The following is a 26,239-nucleotide window of genomic DNA, read 5'->3' as shown; positions in this document are numbered from 1 at the left end:
GGCCATGTCAGCACAGGAAGCACTGATGGCAGAGACTAGCATGAGAATAGCAGGATTAGGGATAAGGGAAAACTCAGTCAGGCTTGGGGAATCTCCCTTTCAACTGGCCGTTTGATTCCAAGCAGATGAATTATCTCAGTTGCCCCAGGTTCAAGCTGGATGTTATCTGTTCTGTGCAGCCTTTATTAAATACTTCTGCACAATCACTAAAGTCAACTGACAAGTCCCCTGGAAATGTGCCAAAGAACCCTCAAAGAAAGCAAGCAGCACCCTGGAAAATGATATTAACTGCAGGGATCTGAGACTGCAGAAGTGGGTGAAGTGTTACAGAGATAATTAGAGATGACAACCTTCATGCAAAATCATCTAATATTGCACTGACCTATTTGCTACATCCTAAGTAAGGAAATCACAAAGTCGCATTTAATTTGGGACTCAAACTAATAGTCAAAGGAATCTGTGGCTCCTGATCATTAGAGGGCAAAGCAATGATCCCATGGCAAAGTACAAAGAGTCCCAAAGAACTGCAAGGAAAGAAGACTGTCTCTAAAATTCAAGTGGAAAAGTTTGGAGCTTGCCGACAACGAATTCCATTCAAAACAAAAGCCTCCTGCAACTCCGCTGTGAAGAGCAATGGCAAATATGTTGACAGGCCACCTCCTGCCCCAGAGGGAGAACAACATCCCCCCACGGTAACTGAGGTGTGCATCACCTGCTCCAAACATCGTGAAAACGGAGCCAAGTCACTCAGTGTCATTTGGAGGGGGTGCCCAAAAGGGACTAGGTGTTTTCCAGACATACAGGAAGAAATGGCTCCTGCCTTGAGGAGCTTGGAGTCAAAGGGTGGGCAGAGGTCCCAGAAGGGGAACCACAAACAGGATGATCTATACGGATCCAGGCAGCATGGCAGAAAGAAGTTAGAGAGACACCTGAGCAGGAGAAGAGAGGCCTTGCAGAGGAGCTCAGGGGGGTGCACTGAGCTGAATCGTCGAACATTAAGACACAGCAAGCGGCTAGCTAACTGATTAGGGAGGGTGACCAACCACTCCTTTGGCTAGCTCTGGTCCCAGAACACCCAGGTCTTCCAGACCTGAAGGCACGACACCTTCCTCCTCCAGCCGCATCCAAGCAGTCCAGCAGTGCTACCCGGCAGGCAGTAACTGATCAAATTCAAGCACTGTCTCCAGCTGCAGAATCACTAAATCCTAACCGGATTATGGATCACTGTGGGTTTAGGCTGGACATTTAACAGTTTAAATCAGAGCCCTACCTTTAGGGAAGGAAAATCCCACGTCCCATCTATGACACTACTTCCCACTGTAATTCGCCCGTTATCCCAACTGCAAGAGCTGCTCAGTGAACCTTCCGGCAGCTGGCAGGGAGCTGTGCTTTTCTCAGGAACGCTGGAAATAGCTTCCAAGTACACAAGCTGGGAAAAGCTGGGGGAAGGAAGCCAATTCTTGGGGCTGTTTGCAACCAGGTGTTGGGAGTCCTGTCAGCTTGGCTGACATACTTCACAGCGAAGGAAATTCAATATACGTTGATTCGCATCTCTGACCTTTGTGAAGGAGCATGTCAGAGAATTAATTTCCAAACGGTAACAGGCTTCCCTCAGCAACCTGGGGGCTGGGAACAACCCGTGATTTTAATCACGGCTTCAGTGTTACACAGAATCATAGAATATCAGGGTTGGAAGGGACCTCAGGAGGTCATCTAGTCCAAGCCCCTGCTCAAAGCAGGACCAATCCCCAACTAAATCATCCCAGCCAGGGCTTTGTCAAGCCTGACCTTAAAAACTTCTAAGGAAGGAGATTCCACCACCTCCCTAGGTAACGCATTCCAGTGTTTCACCACCTCCTAGTGAAAAAGCTTTTCCTAATATCCAACCTAAACCTCCCCCACTGCAACTTGAGACCATTACTCCTCGTTCTGTCATCTGCTACCACCGAGAACAGTCTAGATCCATCCTCTTTGGAACCCCCTTTCAGGTAGTTGAAAGCAGCGATCAAATCCCCCCTCATTCTTCTCTTCCACAGACTAAACAATCCCAGTTCCCTCAGCCTCTCCTCGTAAATCATGTGCTCCAGCCCCCTAATCATTTTTGTTGCCTTCTGCTGGACTTTTTCCAATTTTTCAACATCCTTCTTGTAGTGTGGGGCCCAAAACTGGACACAGTACTCCAGATGAGGCCTCACCAATGTCGAATAGAGGGGAACGATCACGTCCCTCGATCTGCTGGCAATGCCCCTACTTATACAGCCCAAAATGCCATTGGCCTTCTTGTCAACAAGGGTACACTGTTGACTCATATCCAGCTTCTTGTCCACTGTAACCCCTAGGTCCTTTTCTGCAGAACTGCTGCCGAGCCACTCGATCCCTAGTCTGTAGCAGTGCATGGGATTCTTCTGTCCTAAGTGCAGGACTCTGCACTTGTCCTTGTTGAACCTCATCAGATTTCTTTTGGCCCAATCCTCTAATTTGTCTAGGTCCCTCCCTATCCTATCCCTACCCTCCAGCGTATCTACCTCTCCTCCCAGTTTAGTGCCATCTGCAAACTTGCTGAGGGTGTAAATCCATGCCATCCTCCAGATCATTAATGAAGATATTGAACAAAACCGGCCCGAGGAATGACCCTTGGGGCACTTCACTTGATACAGGCTGCCAACTAGACATGGAGCCACTGATCACTACCCGTTGAGCCCGACTATCTAGCCAGCTTTCTATCTACCTTATCGTCCATTCATCCATCCCTTACTTCTTTAACTTACTGGCAAGAATACTGTGGGAGACCGTGTCAAAAGCTTTGCTAAAGTCAAGGAACAACACGTCCATTGCTTTCCCCTCATCCACAGAGCCAGTTATCGTGTCATAGAAGGCAATTAGATTAGTCAGGCATCACTTGCCCTTGGTGAATCCATGCTGACTGTTCCTGATCACTTTCCTCTCCTCTAAGTGCTTCAGAATTACCCATCTGGCAGCACCGAGTGGCGCTGGGAATCTGAAGTCCTCTCCTCAATGGATCCATTTACTCAGCAAGGTCACGAATACACTCTGGGGACGGCAGAATTATGGCTCTCATGAGACAGGAGCACCCACAGCTCTTTAAAATGCGACCCCAATCGCTGACAGGCAGGCCCAAGACTTCTTGTGAGCAAACCTAGGGGCCTCAGATTAGACCCCACCATTCTTGGTTAGGCAGATTCGCAGATCATAAAGCCAACCTCCTGTGCAACAGGCCACAGGACTCGCTTGAGTTAATTCCTGTCTGAACTAGAGCAGAGCTTTTTGAAAAACCCCTCATCTTGATTTGAAAATGGCCATGGTGGAGAATCCACCACACCCCTTGGGAAATTGTTCCATTGGTTAATTACCCTCCCTATTAAAAAAATCTGTGCCCATTGCCTGTCTGAATTCTCTAGCTTCAATTTTCAGCCATTGGGTCTCATTAGACTTTTGTCAGCTCTATCAAAGAGCCTACATTTCTGTTCCCTGCATTGCTCCTTAGAGACTGAGATCTAGTCACACCTGAACCTTCTCTTTGCTAAACTAAACAGAGTGAGCTCCTTGAGTCTTTATTGATGGATTGGCGATCCCTCGATTCAAGGATGATCTCTACCACGGATTTATATATGGGTCCTGAGACATCATCACTTGTACTGAAGCCACCCTTCTGGGAAGTAACCCAATTGCTCAGAAGTGCTGTGCACGCAGCTGTTCCCACAGAGTCCGCATCTCAGCCCAGCTCCCGACCTGGGTGTGAAAACGTTGACCGCCTGTTCTCCCATGTGTGATCCATGTGATGGATCAACACCGTTCTGACCAAAAAAGTCATTGCAATCGCAAACTCTCTCTATGGTTCCAATGTGTGTTTATGCTGGTGTTCACTGTCACTTGCATCTTCAGGGGGAAACTACATGGAGTCAAATTGTAGACTTAGAAAATTCATCTGCCTTCCCCTCCTAATACCACCTCTGTAATGACACTGTTTTCATGGGAGCGGGAAGTCCCAGCACTAAATTTAGTGCGTGCTTTTTAACAAATGAACAAAAGATAGAGTGATCAGCTTTCTCTATAGCCAAGGATGCAAATGCAGCCCTCACTCAGAGCTTACCAGATCCCACTGCAACCTTTCTCCAAAAGCATCAAACATTTAAGGCAGAGGTTTTACAACCTTTTCCGAACAGGTACCCTCTTTCCATTTAGTAATATGAGATGGGCAAGTTGACAGCCACACCTATTTGCAACCCCATCCTGAGACCCTGAGAGTCAAGGGATTTTTTTTTTTTTTTTGGGTCACACAGGTACAGAGGTAGGAAGGGGAAAGGAGAAAAATGGAGCTAACTCACATCATTGTAAGTTTCAGCAACACAGCAGTGTCCTGACTGGATTAGATTGGAGGCCCATCTAGCCCAGTGTCCTGTCTCAGACAGTGGCCAGAAACAGACCTTTCAGAGGAAGGTGCAAGAACCTCACAGTAGCAGTTGTGGGATAATCTATCCCCCAACGTTAGGTCTAATAGCTAGAGATTAACATAAACCTGGTAGCAGGAAGTTAATATCCCTTCCAAATTTTGTTAGCATTAACTATAACAACTCTGGATAGTCTTGTTATGCATATAAATGTCCAATCCCTTTTTGAATTGTGCTAAATTCTTGGCCTGAATGACTTCTTGTGGCAATGATTTCCATAGTCTGGCTATACTTTGTGTGAAAAAGTATTTCCCTTGATCAGTTTTGAATTTGCCACCTTTCCCTTTGTCTTTTCCTCTTTTGACCTCTCTAGTAATAAATAAATTCCTGCGGAAATACACACTTCTGCAGAAGCCAGAAAAGAAACTCTTCTGCAGCAATGGCCTACTCCCTCCCCCACCTTGGTGCATGCATCAGATGGCTAATGAAAAACCTAAGCAAGATGAGCATGCGATGCAGCTCAGTTTGCTGTGCTAGGTACAACCAGACGGAACTAATCAGGCATAGCAGAAATGTCTCCGTATTGATGAGAAAGAATGGCTCGGAGAGCTCGATTGTTCCTTGGTGTGCGGAAAAAAAAATACAATGAGATCATTAAAAGCAGGAAATGTGATGCACATGACCTGACAGTTCAGCACTCCCCCTCTGGGCATCCTAAACACAGACTTGCTGGAACAACCTCACTGCACTCAGTGTGCCCAGACCTTTGCACTTTGCAATTGTCATCCTGGCCGACAGAGGTGCCCAGAAGTAGTAACATAGTTAACTTTTGCCTAATTAGCCATGAGGCATGCCCTCCCCATAACTCACAGGTTGGCACCGATGAGAAAACCACCAAGCAAGAGGAAGAATTCTACCCTTCCTTTGAGACAGTCTTCTTAATTTTGTGGCATGTCTGCTCAAAATTTAGCCTCAGATTAACAACATTCTAGTCCTGGAGATCTGCATCATAACAGAGACAAAGCCAACCCCCGAACGCCAGCAGGGGCGAGTTAACAAGGCAGGGTTGTTGGCTGAGTTAGTGAGTCGAGAGCTGATGTCCATGGCAGGAGGGTGGAAAGACCTGCAGTATTAAGGGCTGGCAGCGGCTCAGCACTCGGGAACCGGTTTCCACGGTATTTTGGGGGCGGGGGGGCTATAGATGAGGGGATGAATAGAAGGTGGGGCTGAAAGAAGAGGACACTTGTCTTACCTGCTGAGTGGCTTCTAAGCATTAGCTGCCCAGAGGGGGGACAGGCAGGGCTGAGTAATGATCTGCTTGACGAACGGGTGTAAAGTTACCTAGCACAGGGCTGCCTGATGCAACTCTTACATGAGCTTTGTCCCAACCGCCGTACCCAGGAGGTGGTCAGATTAGAAGAGCACAATGGCCCCTTCTGGCCTTAGAAAGCATCACCCACAGACAGCATCTGAGATGCAGCCTTTAGCGTTTCCCACGCGCCTGGGCTGGGCACAACACCCAACCTGGATGAAAGCCTCAGCTGTCCTGCCACCTCCTGCAGAGACGACTATTATTCCACAAGAAACTGACTGGCAGGGCTTGGCCTGTGAAAAAAATACTGCAGGAAGCCAGTAAGAGAGAGTTCACTGCCTAAACAGCTCGGCACTGGATGTACTTCCTCTGCTCTTTACAGACTTCCACGAGAGGCCGCAGCATCAGAGCATTGAGCCCAGGAACTTGGGGATGAATTGCAGTGCCTTTTTCAGAGACCCCCAGTGTTCAGGGAGGAAGTGAGCAGCAGCGAACAGAGCTGACTTGTCCAAGGTTACCCAGCAGGCCAACAATACGCTTTGCTACGGTGGGCACCTGCCACTTGAACACTCACACAGCTGATCTACTGCATTGCCCTGCTGGGCACACGGCTCCTAGTTCTCTGTGCCTGGGTAGCCACTCCTGCAGTCTGCTGCTCGTTAGGGCGTTAACGGTCATTGGCACCCAAGCGAGACAACTACAGCTGGTAAGCAGAAGGAACACGTAGGTTCCAGATACAGGGCAGTTCAGCATGGTGCAAAGTAACAGCAGCACAGACTCAAACAAAGCTGCAGGTGGTGCAGGCATCGGGTACGAAGCACGAGAAGTATGCTGGCACTTTTGTCTTGGGTAAACAGCAAACCAATACTACTTTTGTACAATAAAAGAGTCACATGCTCCATGGAATGCTCATTGAACAGCGGGGTGGAGCCACTCAATTCCGTACCCAGAGATCTGGAGGCCAGACATTTCACTTAGAGGCATCCAAAAAGTCGGCTAAAAATTCTTTTTAAAGGCTGGCAGGTTTCATCCATTATGCCCAGCGGCAGGTACACGGTCAAGTTTTAATTTCTCCATATTTCTTCAGGGATTGTTTGAACTCCAATAATAATAATAATAGTAATAATAATAAAAAAAAAAAGAGAGAGAGAGAGGGGGCCATATTTTGAAAGCATCACAAAGCCAGGCGCTAGAGACCTCATCTGATTCTCCTGAGATACAAAAAGAAAAGGAGTACTTGTGGCACCTTAGAGACTAACAAATTTATTAGAGCATAAGCTTTCGTGAGCTACAGCTCACTTCATCGGCATCCGATGAAGTGAGCTGTAGCTCATGAAAGCTTATGCTCTAATAAATTTGTTAGTCTCTAAGGTGCCACAAGTACTCCTTTTCTTTTTGCGAATACAGACTAACACGGCTGCTACTCTGAATCCTGAGATACAGCGTTCGGGAGATCTGCATGCATTATTGCAGCATTTAATCATGAAACAGGACCGGGGGGAACATTTTTAGGTATTTAAGTCCTCTTCATATTGCATCAATACTACTTCCTGTTCAGAAAGGTACACAATTCAATTTGGGTTCTTATCTCTCTGGCAGGGAAACACAACTCAGCACTGGGCCAGCTCATTTCTCTGATAATGCAGCCACCAAATTGGAATGCGTTCCTGCCCGCTAAAGTCCTTAGAGGAGGACCAGAGTAAACTGCCCTTTGAACACAAAGGCTCTAAGAAGGATTCTCAAGCACCCAACAGCTCTCACTGAGCACAGAGCAGAATCTCACCCATCTGAAAGCAATGGGAGCTGCTGGGTGTTAAGCTCTTTTGAGTATCTGGGTCACCGTCTCCTCCATCAGCTTGAAAGAAGTTGCTGCTTGCTCTGACTGGGACAGAAGGTTATGGATGTGAATGGGATTTTGTGTCTATTGTCCCTTTGCCATGCGATCCATGCATGGCGCTTTGATCCATTTTCGTGGGACTCAGACTCCCAGGTTAAATAGGATGAACTCAGACAGGCTGGACCGGCGTTTCCAAACACAAATGCTGCTCACATCCCTTCAGGGGAACAAACGATGCATGAGCACTTGAGCTGCATGCCTATTCTCAGACCGATGGAGTGACTTATTCATGCTAAACTGCTTCTCTTCTGTGCAGCAATACACTTGAAGGAAGAGGAAAACAGATCTGCACTGTGGAGGTAGCTGGATTCCCCGGTTACAGAGATGGAGAGTCTCCATTTAGCTCAGGACAGTCTCTCCTCCCCCGGGAGCCTCATTCAGCCTGACTCCCTGCACTTCTACACTCAGCTGCAGAAACCAGAGGGGAGACCTGTATTAGGCACTTAGGGGTTGGTCATTTTATTTTAGCTCCAAGTTATGGTGTTCTTCTGTACTAGTTAGCACAGCTTGGGCTCAGGGTGATTTTACTTGCACTCCTTCGTGTTGGCTTGAGGAACATGAGCGCTGCCAGGCTACTCATCTTGCCCAGTAGCCTGTCTCCAACAGCTGCCAGGACCAGAGACTTGGGGGGTGTCCAGAACAGGGCAATTATGAAGTGAGCCACCTGTCTTTCACTCCTGGCTTCAGAGGTTTAGGGTCACTCCAAGCATGAGGTAGGGTCCCTGACCATCTTGGCTAATAGCCATTGACAGACCCATCCTCCCTGAACTTATCCAGTTCTTTTTTGAACCCAGTTATACTTTTGGCCATCATAACATGCCCTGGCAATGAGTTCCTGGCTAGCTGTGCTAAAAAGTACTTCCTCGTTTGTATTAAACCTGCTGCCTATTAACTTCATTGCATGACCCCTGGTTTCTGTATTCTGTGAAAAGATTAACACCACTTCTCTAGTACCTTTTTCCACACCAGTCAGGGTTTTATAGACCTTTTTCTAGCAGGTCAAGGCCACCAGAAAGTTGGAAATGCCCACTGGCCACTAATTTGGCAAGAGATGATCAGGATAGCCCCTGGATCTAGTCAGGAGAAATAATGATGACAGCGAGATATAGGTCTCCCCTCTTTTACAGCTCACAGGCTCTGTGCTTCCCACCCAAGGGCATGCGGAAACGTGGGAAATACATATTTTGTTAAGGGTTAATAATAGATGTTTTAATAAATGGTTGTGCAATTACTAGAGATTGTCAGAGTCCAACAAGTCAAGAGGTTGGTTATAACCAACCAGAACCCCTCCTATTGTGGCACTTGTAACCATCTAGAACATGTTAGTCATGTTTCTGACAGGCTAGTAATAGCGAATAATCCTTTCTTAACCCTTTATTGAGGGATCGCCAATCCATCAATTTGAGGATGATCTCTATCACAGATTTTCATATGGTCCTGAGACAACTCAGGAGTCTGATCTTGGAACCGCAAATGCACCCGCAGTAGGTACAGACATTTCCTGGCAGGTCAGCTGCCTGCTAGGAGAAAGTTCTCTCTTTTTCCCTCCTCTCTCTCTCTCTCTCTCTTTTCAGCTGCAAGGGCAAGGCACTTCTCGAAGCAGGCCACTGCCTGATGGAGGATATGGTGCCATTTGGGTTGGTCGGTGGCTTGCTCCTCCCAGCTTGGGATGTCCACATCAGTTTTCTTAAGATACGCTTTCAGTGCATCTTTGTAGCGTTTCCTCTGGCCACCCCAGGATCTCTGACCATGGGTGAGCTGAGAGTAGAGAACTTGTTTTGGGAGGTGAGAGTCTGGCATCCGCACGCATCTGAAACCGGTGCATGAGGATCATGGCTTCCATGCTGGTGACATTGGCGTCAGCAAGGATGTTGGCATTAGTGCGGCGATCTTGCCGCTTGACGCGAAGGATCTTCCAGAGGCATCGCTTTTTAACCCTTTATAAGCCATGTATAAATGGCTGATAAGTATAAAGTGAGACTGAAAAGCCACATGCACCTTTGATCTCCCTTCATTTTTATGTACTCTGTAGCATGAAGGGCTCTGAGCATTGTCATTTCACTGACGTGTACGTTATGGAGCTCCTGGCTGGAACTCCCGCAGGGTCAGGAACGTTTTTCTGAAGGAGGAAGAACTCTGAAGTGGATCTGTGAGTCCAACCCTCTAAAATATATCCCTAATCCGAACAGCAGGTTACCATGACGACATGGCGGCCTCATGGAAGCCTTCAAACTGGTGCAATCCGATGATTTGAAATCCCTGTACTATCTAGAAATGTAAGGGCTTTGATTAATCTACCAAAGTGTCTGCACAAAGCAAGGATTTATTCCAGCGTGCCAGGGAAGGGCTGCAAGAGTTTGCACTGAGACTGAAATTAGGTTCTCTCCTGGAGTCTGGGGCAGCTAATTCCAGCAGCACATGACTGAGTGTTAATCCTGCCTTTCATACAATGACATATTGAGAAGGGGCCATGCCCACGTTGTCTCATTAGAAGCAGCGCATGGTGGTGATAGTTCCTGAAGAGACCACCACCACTGGGCAGGATGAACAGGGGATTAGATGTTGGTCACATTGAAGGCAGAAATTCACCCAAAGCTCAGCCCAAGTATCACTGAGTCTGCGGGAGCCCCTGCCTCTGGCTACAGACTGAAGAACACAGCGCAGAGCATACAGGTCAGGACAGTCCCTCCAAGTTCTCCAGGCCCCAGCCTGCCAGCTCTCATGCATGTGTTTAGTTTTAAGCAGCAATGACAGCTCATGTGCTTCACATTAAGCATGTGCTATTGGGGAAGGCACAGATGGGAGGCAGGCACCCAACTCCCATGGGCTCAGGCTGGGATTTTGACATGTGCCTAAGGGCTTATCTTCCCTTCTGTTATAGCTCAAGTGTTCACACTGATGCCTGCCCCACAGTAACTACTCCCTCATGTGCAGTGGTGCCAGTAACATGAGTTGGCTGGCATGGGAGGGGGCTACCCTCAGAAACTGACGGGGAGGGTCAGGCCTAGGAGTTAGAGCCGGGGTCAGAACCAGACTCAGGAGTGCAGAACAGGGCTGGAGCAGACGAAGGCTTGTGGAGTGTCACCATGATCAGGCGGGGGCACTGGGCAGACTGAGCTCCTGTTTCTCCTGGGAGGCTCACAGACCAGCCCTGGGAGTTGCCAGCCCAGCTCCTGGCCTGCGGATTGGCAGGAGCCCAGCACAGGTGTACTCGTCCCCGCATGTGGCTCGTGTTGAGAGACATCACCTTTGAGGTAGTGGCTAGTGCCCACTCTGGGCACAGGTTAGCTCTGCGATAATACTGGAGCGCCACGGTCCTGCAATCCCTTCCCACACTTCCCCTCAGTGATTAAGGAGCAAGGTGCTTTTGGGAATCCCACCCTACACTGCCTAGCTACCCTTGGGGCCTTTGAGAAATCTCCCCCCTGCACAGGCAGGATCAGAACCGGAGTTCCTGTCCCCATATCTAAAGCAGGTACTTTGACATGGGAGCCATGGCGTACTGCTTACTGTCCTGCACCAAGCACACCTCTAGATGTGCTCGAAGTATTGCAGCTTTATTCACACAGGCAACGCTAACACATCTGTAGAAGATTCGATGTCCCAAAGGGCTCTAAGGTAGTAAAGACAAGCTATTTAGATCAGTGGTTTTCAAACTGTAGGTCGCAACCCAGTATTGGGTCGCGAAATGTAAGGCACTGGGTCGTTACAGGCCGTTAAAAGTCCCGTCGGCAGTGCTGCCTGGCTAAGGCAGGCTAGTCCCTACCTGTTCTGACACCGCACTGTGCCCCTGGAAGTGGCCAGCAGCAGGTCCAGCTCCTAGGCGGGGAGGACACGGGGCTTCACCTGCTGCTCCTGCCCCAAGCACCAGCTCCGCACTTCCATTGGTCAGTTCCCAGCCAATGGGAGCTGGGGGGGCGGTCCTGCAGGCAAGAGCTGCATGGAGCCCTTCGCATAGGAGCCAGACCTGCTGGTGGCCACTTCCGGGGCACAGCACGGTTTGCGGTGCCAGGACACCTGCCTTAGCACCCCCGCTGCGCTGCTGACCAGGAGCCCCTTTCTGCACCCCAAACCTCTCATCCCCAGCCCAGAGCCTGCACTCCCTCCCGCACCCCAACCCCCTGCCCAGAGCCCCCACCCACACCCTGAACCCCTCATTCCCGGCCCTAACCCACAGCCCTCACCCCAATCCTCTGCCCCAGCCCTGAGCCCCTCCCACTGCCCAAACCCCTCATCCCCAGCTCCTCTGGGTCGCAGGCATCAACAATTTTCTTCAAATGGGTCTCCAGAAAAAAAAGTTTGAAACCCACTGATATAGAGATAGCCCTGCTGGTGTATTGTACATTCCCCTTATCCTAGCCCCATGCTCCATTATCATGAACCTTTGTGAGGGAACCGGATCCTTTGTTTCCCGAGAGCCCATTTGTGCCTGCTGCTGCTCATTCCCCACCTGAAGTCAAAATCTCTCATTTGTCACAACACAAAGGGGTGACAGGAAAGTGATTAGCATCAGTGCAGACAGATGATTAGGACCCTCAGTGGAGAGGGGAGCAGGATGTAGGGGCCGAGTCCTCCTTCCCGAGGAGAGGGCATCTGGAGGTTAAGGCCTGGTTTTCAGAAGGGCGGAGCACTCAGAGTGCCTGCTGAAGCCAGTGGGAGCTGCGGATGCTGAGCTGCGGTCCTTGCACCATGGCAGTAAGATGTGGACTTGTCCGAGATGTCAGAGCTCTCAATTTGAGTCAGTCTGGCGTCCGATCTCCCCTTAATCCCTGGGATGCCCCTCAGTTAAATGGAGGGCCCAGGCCCCTGCTGCCCTGCGCTGTGTGTAACAAGTGCACAATGACAGGTTTCAGAGTAGCAGCCGTGTTAGTCTGTATTCGCAAAAAGAAAAGGAGGACTTGTGGCACCTTAGAGACTAACAAATTTATTTGAGCATAAGCTTTCGTGAGCTACAGCTCACTTCATCGGATGCACAATGCGGCTGTTGTGATTGTCACAATTCACTTCCACTTTGCACAGGTGTATGTGACTGAACAAGGCAACAGGCAACAGAGAATCAGGCCCAGGCAGCATGTCTTGCCTGGGGATACCTGAGCTATCCCAGAGCCAGCCCCAGAGCTATTCCATAGCTAGTCCAAGGGTTCTGCTTGCAGGAATGCAGCTAAGTGAGGCTCTGGATGCAGAGGATCTTGGTCTGTAGAATGAATACAGAACAGTAGGCTGCTACTTCAAACACCCCATTTAATGCAATAAGCCTCTTAGCCCTTGTCTACACCTGAACTTGCTCCAGTTTAATTAAAACTAGCTCACACAGGGGTGTACTCACTGATTTCGGGTTAAGAGCAGCCGAATTCAGTTTATCTTAAGTCTGTTCCTAAGTGGTAAACAAAACTGAAACTAGCTTGGTTTAAACAACATTTTGCACCAGTTTAACTGAATCGGTTTCAAGTCACTCAAAGTAGTGCAGCTCTGGATTGAGACCAGGCTGTCGATGACTTTTGGGAGCTGACTGAACTGTACTGTACTCCACCAGCTTTTTCATACCCCTTCTTTCTCTTTAGAGGCGTTTTTATGCGCTCATCCCAGGAGTCCCCACTGCCAGGTTTACCGCCCTCCCCAGCTTGCAGAAGCCCTGCCACCTTGGCTGGAGAGCAGGAGCTGGGCAGCACAGCTCCTGCGGCACCAGATACCCTATGCAGTGAGGCTCCGAGGAGATGCTCTCAAAGTTGGATACCACATCTCCGATTCATGACCAGTCTCCGCTAGCCTCACTGACTCCTTTGCAGAGCAGCCCGAGGCACCATCAATGGAGATCAGGCAGTACACCATGTTTTAAATAATGAAATGGGCAGTGCTTGTAAAAGAAGTGTTATGGCGCACTCCAGGCACACGCAGCCTGCAGCCAGCCTCTTGTCCTTAGCCCGCCTCAAAGATCAATTCCTGCCACCCCTTCACACTCCCTTCTAGCCCCTCGCCCAAGCCCTGCCAATCCCTGCCACGCTGAGGAAACATCTGCAGTGTGGGACAGCACGGCCCAAGCGGTAGGGCACAGGACTGGGAGTAAGGATGCCTGGGTTCTCTTCCTGTCTCTGATCCCCTGGAAAGTCACTCTGCGCTGGGTGCTGTACAAACACAACGATGGCTCAGTGCCACCATCTTCACTGGAGCTTGTCAGCACCACCGTAAGAGATATAAAAGAGAGGATGTCAAATTTAGCTCTCAATTACTGATGTAAATCCAAGTCATTCTCCTTAAATCTTATTACATTACTGTATATTTTGCTAGGTACACATTCTGATCCAAGGGAGGGATGGGATCTTGCACGTGTGAATACGATCTTTAGGAACCTGGTGATGGTGGGGTTGGAAAAAAGGGATCTGCTAGCCACCGAGATATGGAAGGTCAAAATAGCTGCCAGATGCACCCTTTCAAAGCTAACAGCCAAACTCTGTTTTGGATAGAGAAGATAGTCCAGTAGCAGGTCCAAGGAAGCCTGCTTTGGAGATGCACCTTTCTGATGGGACCAAATGAAGAAGGGTTTCTACTTAGCAAGTAAGTGCTCCTCGTTGAGGGCTTTCTGCTATTCAGAGACACTTTGTGAATGTCCTTCAAACAGGCTCTTTCAAAGGGTGTTAGCCAGGAAGCATCCATGCTGGGACAGAGGAGGTGACCGTGGTGCTGGGAGCTCACATCTGGGTCTAATGGGAAAGACAGTGGAGGCTCGATTGACAACGTCAGTAGAGTCCCAGTGCTGATAAGGCCAAATCAGGGCTATAAGGATGAGACAAGCATGGTTTTGTTGTACTTTGCACAAGATCGTCGGCAGCAATGGAATCGGATGGAAGGCGTACAAGGAGGGGATTCTTCCCGGATAGGAGAAAAGCATCTGTTAGAGAGCTTGGGCCGAGACCTCCACAGGAACAAAACTGATGGCATTTTCTGTTGGTCTTTGTTTCAAATAGGTCCACTTGGAGAGCCCCCCAAGCTAGAAGATGGATCTGGCCAGGTCTGGATGTAATGACCACTTGTGGTGATTGGAGAAGGACCTGCTCAGCTGATCCGCTAACGTTTCCCCGAAGGTAAGCAGCCCTGCCACGAACTGAGCTGTTTATGCTAAAGCCCCAAAGGCAAATTACTTCTTGGCACAGTTGGGGTTCTCCCAAACATTTCAAACCACCTGGGTGTGGGTTGCTGACCAGCGTAGGCTTAGCGCACGTCTGGCAGGACTTAACCCTGTGAGCGGAGCCTTGTTCCAGTACCGATCCTGGTTCTGAATGAGAGAGTGACCAAGAGAGACCCAAACCAAAACCTACCACTAAAATCTAGCTACACTAAACCCAACTAACAAACAGTAGCCGGATATGTATACAAAGCAGGGAGGGAAGCACTTGTCACAACAGGTCTGCAAATGAAGGAACTAAGGCAGGGCCAGGGGCAGCTCCACCCTCCTATACCAGCACGCAGGGGCACATGTCCACAGAGGGCACTTGGGCCACCCCATCAGGTACTGCTGAGGGGAAAAAATTCTCCGACAACCATGCACGAGGCAAGCACACACTGGCAGCAGAATGAACATGTGCAGCCACTCAAAGAATGTAAGGGAATAATTCTCTCCCAAATTGGGCTTGTAGGTGGGCGGACGCGCGCGCACACACACAGACTGCTGCCAGGCTCCTATGGAAAATTCGGCATGGGAGAGGGACCCGGCAGCTGATCCGTTTCTTGATTAGTTTTGGACCTAAGTACTATTACACAGTCTCAAAAATCTGACTACTCAGCCCCCCTATGCAAGACAAGAAACTGCAGAAAAGCCAGTCAAGTCAGGATCTCAAACCCACTTTGCTGCACTACTGGCTTTCCAACCTATCAATTCTATGGCTGTCTCTGTAGGGAAGATGCCTGTTCCCATCTCTCATCAGTCAGATGGAGATACAATCCTTTCTCCCCACCCACTTTACTCTGTCTTGTCTGGGTTGTAAACTCTTCAGTGCAGGGTCTGTACCACACTCCTGGCTGCTGCATGTCCATACCGCACCCTGGCACAGCAAGGCCCCCACAGCCTAAGGCCCCCTAGGCACTCCTATAACCCAATAAAATAAGCTTCATATACTTCATTCTCTGGGCCACCAGGGCAGGCTCCCTGGACCACAATTTGAGACCCTTTTAATTCCTGCCCACTCCCAACAAAACTCCCACTAAATGATTCAACAGCATTGTTCAACTCCTTTAACTCTCCCTTGGCGTCTTGTCCCACCCAGTAAACTCCCAGCACAGAAAATCTCCTAAACATCAGGTACGATGGTGGCAACCCCAACATGATAGCTTCTGCTATTATATTTCATATTCTAGTCATACACCTATGCACTATCCCTCAATGCTGGTACCATCCCAATTAAAACAGGCATTCCCCCGAACATTAAACAGAAGGCCAGAAATAAATGTGAGAGACACATGTTGCTTCTACAGAGAATCACTCCTAGTTCTCCACAACCCCGAAGAAGAGCTCTGTGAAAGTGGCATGGCTTGTCTCTCTCACCAACAGAACCAATAAAAGATAATACCTCACCCACCTGGTCTCTCTGGTAACACTAACAAGGCACAAGTGGCCCTAAACAACACTTAAGCCACAAGACAGAGCTCTGAGAAGGCAGCATAGTGCCCCGAGAAGAAAAGATTTAACATAAAACCACACCAGGTAGAGAAACTTGAACAGAAACCAGTATCATAGACAACCACACTCCTGGGAAATACACACAGGGAGGGACTGTGTAAAACAGAGTAAGTGACTTCGGAGCACGATGCTCAGTTAATTAGATGCTTTTGGAATTAACACAGAGCAGTTTTCCTCAAACAAACAAAATCAAAGGCACAGTGGAAACCCAAGCAGCAGCAGCTTTGTCATCACTGGGAAAGATGAGACGGGTGCCATGTAGAAACCCACTAAGCTAGGAGCAACCTATTCCTGGCTAACAGATACTACCTGCACGTTGTCACACCAATAATTACTCAATTGAGAACCCTAAGCAACAGGTTTTCCTATAGTGCATCCGTGTCAGATGCATGAAACCAGCCAGCCAGGTTCCCAAGAGAAACCATTGAGTTCAGCGTTCAGTTGAGCTGTCAAAGGGAAAAGAAAAGATGTGCTCTAGCCTGCACTGTCCCCTTGACCAGATGGCTATCGGACCAAAGGGCAGGTTGTTTGGTCAGAGGGAGGCCAGATGACCATTTGGTCTCCAGCATCAGACACTAAAGCAGGTTGGAGGGCTGTTCGTCATGACAACTCACAGAGCAGAAGCTAACGAAACAGGACCAATAGAGAAATAGATAAAGAAAAGGGAGCCCGATTCTGGTCTCATACCAGCTTTACAGCAGAGCAAGTGACTCTGCAACCCCAATAGCATCAGGTCCAAGCTTTAGAAAGGGGGATTTCAAAAGCACCTAAAGAAATCAGGAGCACAAGCCACCGACTTTCCCTGGGACTTGTGCTCCTAACTCTCCTAAGTGAAAATCTCACTCCGCTTTCTTTATGAAAGCGGATCTAGAGTCAGATTTCCAAGTGGCATAAGGGAGTTGGGCACTTAACTCCTACAGGCTCCTTTGAAATCCAGCCATAAAAATCTTTTACTAGAAATCCTGGGGCCAGATTCATCCTGGTGGAACACCTCTTCACTCAGAGGAGCCACCCGCCATACAGACACATGCAACCCCAGAACTCATGACCGACCTTGGATTTAAGACACAGTAGGTTTATGGCCAGTAAGAACTTTCAGAGGCATTTGCTGATATTGTTGGCAATTCCATCGTTAACAGCAGTGAGAACAAACAGGCAGAGCACCCTAATGAGATTTTCCCCTAGGTAACAGTTCCTGGATTCTTGCACTTCATTACAACGGATACAATATTTTGTTTACTTTATGGCTTAGTCTGAAAGAGGACAAAATATTTCACCAGCAATGCTCAGAAGCTGCCCCAGGACACTAGAAACCCTGAAATTGATCACAAAGACAAATGTCTGCCACATAAGGCAATCAGAGATGCATTGTGACTTCTCCATCATGCACTCCTTAAGCCTGAAGTGTGGGACAATATTGCTATCTTCTGTTCCTGTGAAAGCCTGACCCACCACCAGTTAAACAAAAGCTATGTTTTGCTGCAGGGGTCACAGGAAATGCAATTCACCTCCTTCTGCCACAGTTCAGGGAAAACAAACAAACAGAGACTGTGTTTTAATTAAAAAGAAAAGGAGTACTTGTGGCACCTTAGAGACTAACAAATTTATTAGAGCATAAGCTTTCGTGAGCTACATGCATCCGATGAAGTGAGCTGTAGCTCACAAAAGCTTATGCTCTAATAAATTTGTTAGTCTCTAAGGTGCCACAAGTACTCCTTTTCTTTTTGCGAATACAGACTAACATGGCTGCTACTCTGAAACCTGTGTTTTAATTGGCCACCAGCCATAATTATTTACAGATTCACAATTTACAACTGTGACTGAGTGAAGTACTGAGGCCAACAACAGAAATCAGCCTGGAAAGAACGAAAGTCCAAAGAAATGCCTCCTAAACACACCCAAGGAAGAAGCAGCTCAAGCAATTCATAAGATAGCCAGCTTCCACATACAATTGGATTCCAAGGCCACAGACACACCGGGAATTGTTGAGCAGTGCTCAATTTCATTACAGCAGCTTTGCTTAGATTTAGTACTAAAAGAAACTGTAAACTCTGTATTTGCATAAACCGAGCAGCATTTCCGCTTCGGAGAAAATCCATGCAGAAGGCTTTGATTCCAATGTTAAAAATACACATGCGCGTGCACGTACAGACAGACTTGTTGAAGAAAGCGGAGAAAAGTGAGGGTGCTTGAAAGACTGACTTCATTTTTTCAGGATAAAAGGGATGTTTACAGTGGAATAATTACACTGAATAAGAGCCATTCAGTCAGTCAATAAAAAGCGAGCAACAGATGGCTTGGCAGATATTAGCCTAAATTATGCATACTATTGATATAGGTGATGCTCTTTGGGGCTGCCAAGCCAACACGGGTGGGAGAGGTCGGCAACTGAAGTAAATATTATGAGGAAAGGTATTCTGCTTCCTGCAACATGATAAAAGTTGCATATGAACAGCTGGTGTGTGATTTTAGAATTCAGGTGACTGCTCAGATCAAATTAATTCCCAGTCTAATTTTTAAAGAGGTTTTTAAAATAAAAATAAATCGGGCACATCTCACACTCTGAACTGTGCACTAACTCGAAGGGGGGAGGAGAGCTACTCTGATCTGACAGGGCTTAGAAGATTTCATTACATGTAACTGATCATTTTAAGCGTAAGTACAAAAGTATGCACCAAAGTATCAACAAGGAAACCCTCTCTGCCTCCTTTGAGAAAGTCCCTAGTGCCTTAGAGACAGTCTTTGTGTGTTTCTATTACTGCAATGCCCACAGGCCTGCACCACCATGAGGGCTCTGCTGTACGTAAGCCTAGAAAGCTAGTCCTCGACTCCAAGTGCTCACAATTTGAGGCCCCAATCCTGCAAACAATTATGCATGTGCTTAACTACTGGGTAATGCCACTGATCTGAAATCCATTTACAGTAGTAAAGCTAAGCACGAGAATAAGTGGTCGCAGGACTAGGGCCTAAATAGTCAAGACACAAAGAGTGGGAGAAGAAAGGCAGGCTGAGCACCCCGTGTTACAGCTGGGGAAGAGCAAAGGTCACACAGTGAGTCTGTGGGAGAGCCGAAACTGAACCCAGATCTTTCAAGTCCATTCCAGAGTCTTAACCACAAGAGCTTCTCTAAATTATACCAATAAACTAGCCATTAGTCAGGATATACTGACAATCTATCCCTCCACTTCCCCAGGGCGCTCCCTTCAACCCAACACTTCCGGCTTTCTAATGGGCACATAGCAATGACCCTTTGCAATACAAATATATTCAAAGCCTGAGTAGAGAGAGGGCCAAATCCATCCCAACAGAACTACACATGTTTAAACAAACAAAGCCTCCACAAAGTTATACCTTCCCTCTCAATCCAAGTGTGAAGGGGAAAACAATCTGAAGGGTCAAACTGTCACAGTCAGAATTACCTGCTTTTAAATATAGACTTCAGCTATTAAAAGCAATTACCTGAAAGTCATCCTGTCCCCACGCCAAATGATTCACAGACTAAGCATCTAAACATTAATTTCATTTGGAGGATTCGTAGCAGAAAGCCCCTCTTTTGATTTATTCAAATGTACTTTACAATCCATGGATAATTAATTCCATGCACATTCCACACAGCGTTATGTAGCAACATGCTTAAGCATTTCAAAGGGACACAAATATTCCTTTTCCATTCTGATAGACTATTCAACCAAAAAAACAATTCTGCAGTGGCAAAGGTGGCAGGCTCCCGGGCTACAGTCTGATTTACAAACCCACTTCTCACCACTTGCATTACCTACATCTTTAGCTTCTCCTACCCCCTCCTTAGCTCTTTCAAATCATGTATTGCACCAATAAGTTCAATGCCGTGCATGTTTTCCTTGGATCCTATGGGTAAAGCCGTTCACATGCCAATTGGAGCCCAGTACAAAATGGTATCAAGTTCCAAAATCTAATCTGCACATTTTGGTAACTGTCACAAAAGCAGAACAAAATCAAACTAAAGCGGAAACAAGTAACCCAAGATGCAACATGCTGTCTGATCCAGTCGGAGCATGCTGCCTGAACAAGCTCTAGAGGGTTAAATTCCAAAGGAGCTCCTCATCCGCATGCCATCCCAGTCTGGACTTTCAAAAGAAAGCCTTGGTAGGAGTCCATTCAAAGCAAAACAAAACACTTGTATAATCTATATTTACCTCAAGTAATTGCAATGTCAATTGTAAGCAACTCCAGGAAGCACCGGAATAAACCTTTATCCCTCCCAGGAGCCCTTTTAGAGACAGAAGTAAACAATGCACCTAGAGATAATCAGGTGGCTTTTCTTCCTTTATTGCCGTATTACAAATAAGGAAATTCTCAGGCTTTGAGGCTTGTGCTTCTAGGACCAGCAGTTCATCCGACTGAAGTATGCAGTTCTAGATTCCTGGGCCAAATTCACCCCCAAGATGGTTCACCCAACAGCAATGGGACGAGTTTGACTCCTGAACTCTTGACTAAGCTGTGACTCCTGCTGAAGAAGAAAGCCCCAGATTTCCTCTGAGTAATCTTTTCCTTTCCCATCTCCACATTCACATGTCTTCTAGGCACTGAGGTTGCAAAGCGAAGGAAACTCGCAGCGCGTCATTTCTCGATTACTCACAATTCTCTCTGCAACAGCATTTCCTCCAGGACATGAGAAATCATCAGTAAGAGTGAAAGCGCTGGACAGCCCAGACGGTCAGAACTATCTGAGCAATGATGCGACGTCCCCTAAGTAACGTTCCTAAACAACGAGCCTCTGAAGATAACAAAGGTCAGCAGATTCTGCTCAGTTTCCCCATCAGGGAATACACTGAACATCTCTACGCTGACTAGTTCTTTATAACAGCTGTTATTGGAATAATGCAGCAGGCATATGACCAAGAGTTACCAAAGAATTATTCATCACAGACTACCTCCGGTGTAGTTATTAAGATCATTCATCTATCTTCTACACATCCCTCAAGCCCTCGTTACCATCGTGGCCAAGATTCAAGCTTTCAGCACAAAGGAAAACACCGTGGCCAAGATTCCCAAAGCCAGGCTTCCAAGGTCATTTTTGGGCACCATAATAGTCAGTGGAGGCTGAAATCAATGGGACCCAATGAGTGCTCAACAGTGTCACAAAAAGCCAAGCCATTTATTTAGGTGTCTCAATGCAGATTTAGGAACCTAACCGTAGCCTGCCAGCTACAGAGGCAGGTTTTCAAAGGTACAAATGGCAGTTCAGAGCCTGACTCCAAATGAACATCAAAAAGAGTTCGGTGTCTGGGTGCACTTTAGAAAGTCTTCCCCAAAGTCAAATCTTCCTACTCTAAGGGTGGTTATAAAGTTGAGATCCCCACACTTGAAACAACAATGGCAGGCAGACTAGTGTTGAAATACAGATCTACGTGCACCGAGCAGACAAGCACTGGGAGAAACTGGGAAACAGGAGTTCATAGACACTTCTTCAAATGCAAGTTTCAGTCTCTTTTCAGCTAAGCAAACTCAGAGTAGCCACCTTTATGTGCACTGAGGATTAGCAAGAGCAAAGTCAATATTTGGCCATTATGAACGATAAGCCAGTTCAAATTTTGCTCTTTCTCGCATAAAATCATCCCCCAAAAGCAGGTGGGAGGTTGTAGGTGTCTCCCCCAACAGCTGCATAATTACAGAGCTAGACACAGAATCAGAGGGTTAGAGGGGACCACAAAGGTCAGCTAGTTTAACCCCTTGCCAAGATGCAGGATTTGTTGTGTCTAAACCATCCAAGATAGCTGGTTATCCAGCCTCCTTTTGAAAACCTCCAGTGACTGTTATCCAAGGAAGGCCAGCAAAAGAGCATCTCTAGGCAATGAAATGTAACCAGTATATAAAGAACATTCCTGGAAGTAAAACCAGCACCCTATGGGGTGCAGTGAGGAGCGGGGGGCCAGGTCCAACCCAAGCTACGTGGTCTGGGCAGTTCTCTTCCAAACATGGAGCTGCCGGGCTAGCCCCACCCAGCAGGCCCATCTAGTCTCATATCCCATCTCCAAGAGTGGCCAGTACTGGCTGCATTGGAGGAAGGTGCAGGAAGCCCTGCAATGGGGACTGACACAGATTAGTCCAGGGAGCACACATCTAGAACGGACACTGACTAGCCAAGGCCATGGGCAAAGCCCAGCCTGCCTACCCTTTACTAGGGAGGAAAAGGGGCTGGGAATCTCCAGCTAGGTGATGTCACGACACCCTACACTCAGAGCTCAGTTTTTCACATCAGTCACTGGCTCAGAGACCTCTGAGGAACCAGAAGTCTCTCCTCCTCCTGCGCCAGCTGGAAGACGGGATAGCATGGGTCTGCTCTAGGATGGTAGTTCCCAGGATCCCATTCCCTGCCCTGTGCACACACCCAGAGGCATGCCCACGGACCCCGCTGGAGCCGCAGGACTCCAGTTGCAGAAGAAACTGCAGTGCACGGGAAGCTCCTTTCAGAGCTTTTGTTTTGGCTCTTTGGTCTTGTCCAGGGTACGTTACGTTCCCCACTACAGATCACCTGCTGTGCACCCACATCTCTTGGCCCACTCATGCTCCAGGGCCAGGCAGCATGGGATATTTTTAGTTGGATTGGAGGCCAGAGTAACAATGCCACCAGTGGTGTCAAAAGATACTTCAAGCCTTTGTCTGAAGAGGCAGAGAAAGGTGCAAGCATGCGAAGGCAATAATTGTTCCCCATTACAGCACTACTTTCCATGTTATGTCAGAGCAGCATCACCGGACACAGCAAGGCAAGATGGCCACTGGCTCCTTGCTGGCCATTGCCCAGCGAGCTGCTCTCACTGGGGGAGGGGGCAGTTTTTATTCCTATCACTGCTGTGCGATTTCTAAAGGCACTATCTCCCTGCAGCCCCCGGGACAGGCTCTAATTCCTGACTGTGGGCCTCCGAGCACCACACCCATACAAGCGAACAGCCACTCCGCTGCATTGCCGGGGCTGTAGTTCCATTCCTAAATGTGGGCCAAGACCTCATCTTGTACCAGTTCAAAGGCCCCCAATCCTACCAGCAGGGTATGCAGGTCCTTGAGTACCAAAGATAAACCCATCAGTGCTTTTAGATAACCTGGACCTGCCAGGACCAATCAGAGCCCCACCCAAACTAAGCAATGCCCTTCACTCGGACACAAGCCATGAGGGGGGAGTAATTCTCTCCATTGCAGGAATCACGGGGTGCATTTCCATTTCTCTGGCCTGTGCTATCCAGGAGCCAGGCTAAATGATCAGAGCAGTCCCTTCTGCCCTTAAAACTTGTGCAGTGGGTGCCTAACTCCTTTGAAAATCCCAGCTAAAATGCATAAAGGAGGGAGGCTGAGGGATACGACAGACAGCCCTGGCAATGAACTCTCTCAGAAGTGCTGTGCGACTGGACAGGGGAGTAAGGCTACAATTCTGTAATACATTTATCTGCACATGAAGCATCCCGGGAGCGAATCTGTAAAATCCCATTAGCACCCAGGCAACATGCCTCTGATAAAGCTGCTTGGTTTGTTGCAGGGCATGTTACTGGGAGATTTATAACATTTTCTCTCCCTCCATTTTAGAGTCTCGGATCCATTTGTTTGTCTCCAGAACAGCCTATCTACCTAAAAGACCAAGCCAAACCCGCTGTGGCTTTGGAGTCGGATTCAGAAGGGCAGCTGCTGCATCTCCCTGCTCCAGTTAACATGGACGAGAAACCCTTGCCAAAATGTTGGGTTGTTTTTTTTTTTAAAACAGTCAGGCAAGAGATGGAAACAGCAGTTTCCTTAGCCAGGAGAGGCAGAGCTCCTTACACAGCTGCTGAAGTCTGTGGATTAACTGCCTGGTACAGGAAATTATGTTGATAATGCTGGATTAAAACAGTGCTAAGGAAGTGGGAAGATGAGGCGAGTGCAATGAAATGGGAGCCGATATTGGACTCCTGGTGCTGGTCCCTCGGCTTGGTTCTCTCAGAACTACTAGGGACCAGCCATTAAACCCTGTAAAACTGGGGAGAAATTGGCATGCAAACCCTTCCAAGCCCCAGTAAGATAAAACCTCAGCATCTGCAAACTCTGTGTACATACAATGCCTAGCACAACGGGGCCCTGCTCCCAGCTGTAGCCTCTGTATGTTACTGTAATACAAATTTATTAAATTATGGTTATACTAAGGTTAGGGAGAAAAGAAAAAATCTTTTGATTAACCCAAGAAAACTGCCTGCTTTCTGCAATACACGTCTCCTGATTTCACAGAGAACCTTAACACAGTCCAACCCTACCACTTAATGTTCTCTTTCCCCTTAGAAAAGTCACTGACTCTCACTGTGCTCGCCACCCCCTCTGTGAAATGGGGACAGCAATCCTTCGTTTGTCTTGTCTGTTTCGATGGTGTGCTCTTCCGGCAGGCGCTGTCCCTCACTGTGTGCCTGTTCGGCTCCGACCTGGGCTGAGGACTCCAGTGCTAACTGTCACACAAATAATACACCTTGACTCACTAAAAAAGGGCATTGAGAGGAAAGCCTTTGGGTTCCACTTGGTAATGCCACATTCTACTGGCTTTCCTCTAGTCACACCTGCACTACAAAATTCACACACGAAACAGCCCACAACAGCCGGGAGTGCTTTGCATGCTGCATCTCTGTCAGGCCTGGAGTGCAGATGTTCTGGTGCGGAGTTCTCGGCTCTTCATGTGTGGATTTCAGTGCAGAATACTTAGCTATAACTAAGCCTACGCTCGCTGGGATTTTACCTGCACTGGTTAATTTCATTTTTCTGCCCATGACAGAATGCCCATGCAGCACTGCTGCACAACCACGGACATCAGCTGGAGATGCGGGATACTCGCCACTTCTGAAAAAATTCAAAGCCAAGGTGTCAAGTTGGGGACCCAAAAAATCACAGGCCACTTTGAAAATACGGGTCAAAGTAGCTGGCCCAAGTTCCTGAAGTGAGTCAGCAAAATAGCCAGCAATGTAGCCAGGAATTTCCAGCACTCTGGTCTGTGCTTCCCCCTTAGACCGAGAGCCAAGCATAAGCATACACCGAATTTATTATAACCATCTTTTAACATCTTCCAATTTTACTCCTGTTTATCTGAACAGCAGTTAAAACTCCAGAGGGAAATATGAACTCCTATTGTGCTATGAACACAATTACTGTCAATTACTAACAAAGTTAGTTAAAAATGATCAACATCATCATTCCCCACATTAGCGTCATGCTTAAATATTTTAGTATGAAGCTTTACATTTCTCCTCATTGTAAGACAGACTCATTTGTATTAACCTCCTAAAACATTTGACTGAAAGCCCAACAAAATAACTCCCCTCAACAGAGCCAGACTGGCAGGGGTTGGAATCCTTCAGGCGTTTGAGGGCAGAGCATGGCCCACACCGGTGGCTCAGGCTCAGAGTCCCCGGAAGTATTACATAAACTTGCAACAGTTATCTCAACTATGTTGCCTAATTATGGAGGATTATAATGTCTTTCACTACATGCAGTTGAAGAGACTTGCTTTCCATTTTTTAGTCTCATGCGATACAGAAGGGTGGAGATTTTACCTCTGCAGATACTAGAGTTTATACCATAATACTAACAGAAAGGGCCTTCACAGGTACATACAATATATGGCTTGCTGTAGCATGTCATTCCCTCTGGCCTCAGGAGCGTGGTCTCTGAAACTCAGGCTATCTCAGGAGAAGATGAGCCATGGCAAGCTTCTGAAAGAGAAAATGGATTGTGTGTAAACTAGAGGCTAAAAGACTTAGACCTACTCTTGCATGACACTCTGACGGCCTTCAGAGGATTGGGCTGTGAATATCTACGCTGGAGCTACTTTCAGAAGTAGCCTCATTGTAAACTGTGTGAGCAAATTACCCAAGGAAGCATATCACGGGCTTCGCTCCCTATCCCTTACTGCTAACAGGACAACTCCAAGCTTCACGACAAGCGCAGACATCCACACAGAGTGCAGC

General features: G+C 47.8%; 1 protein-coding gene across 3 annotated transcripts in view; it reads right to left on the bottom strand.

The window, feature by feature from the left end:
• The window catches only part of SIPA1L3 (signal induced proliferation associated 1 like 3), a 77,550-nt gene extending 51,561 nt beyond the window's left edge, over positions 1 to 25,989 (bottom strand). For all 3 annotated transcript variants that reach the window (XR_006276777.1, XM_043501466.1, XM_038381499.2), the window contains exon 1: positions 25,887 to 25,989. The gene's annotated coding sequence lies outside the window, so the exon portion shown is untranslated. The remainder of the gene's footprint in view (positions 1 to 25,886) is intronic.
• Between the last annotated feature and the right edge of the window lie 250 nt (positions 25,990 to 26,239).

This window comes from Dermochelys coriacea, chromosome 23 (genome assembly GCF_009764565.3).
Source record: "Dermochelys coriacea isolate rDerCor1 chromosome 23, rDerCor1.pri.v4, whole genome shotgun sequence".
Taxonomy (NCBI): Eukaryota; Metazoa; Chordata; order Testudines; family Dermochelyidae; genus Dermochelys; species Dermochelys coriacea.
Note: the sequence above shows the minus strand (reverse complement) of the source record. Positions and strands in the feature narration are given on the sequence as shown.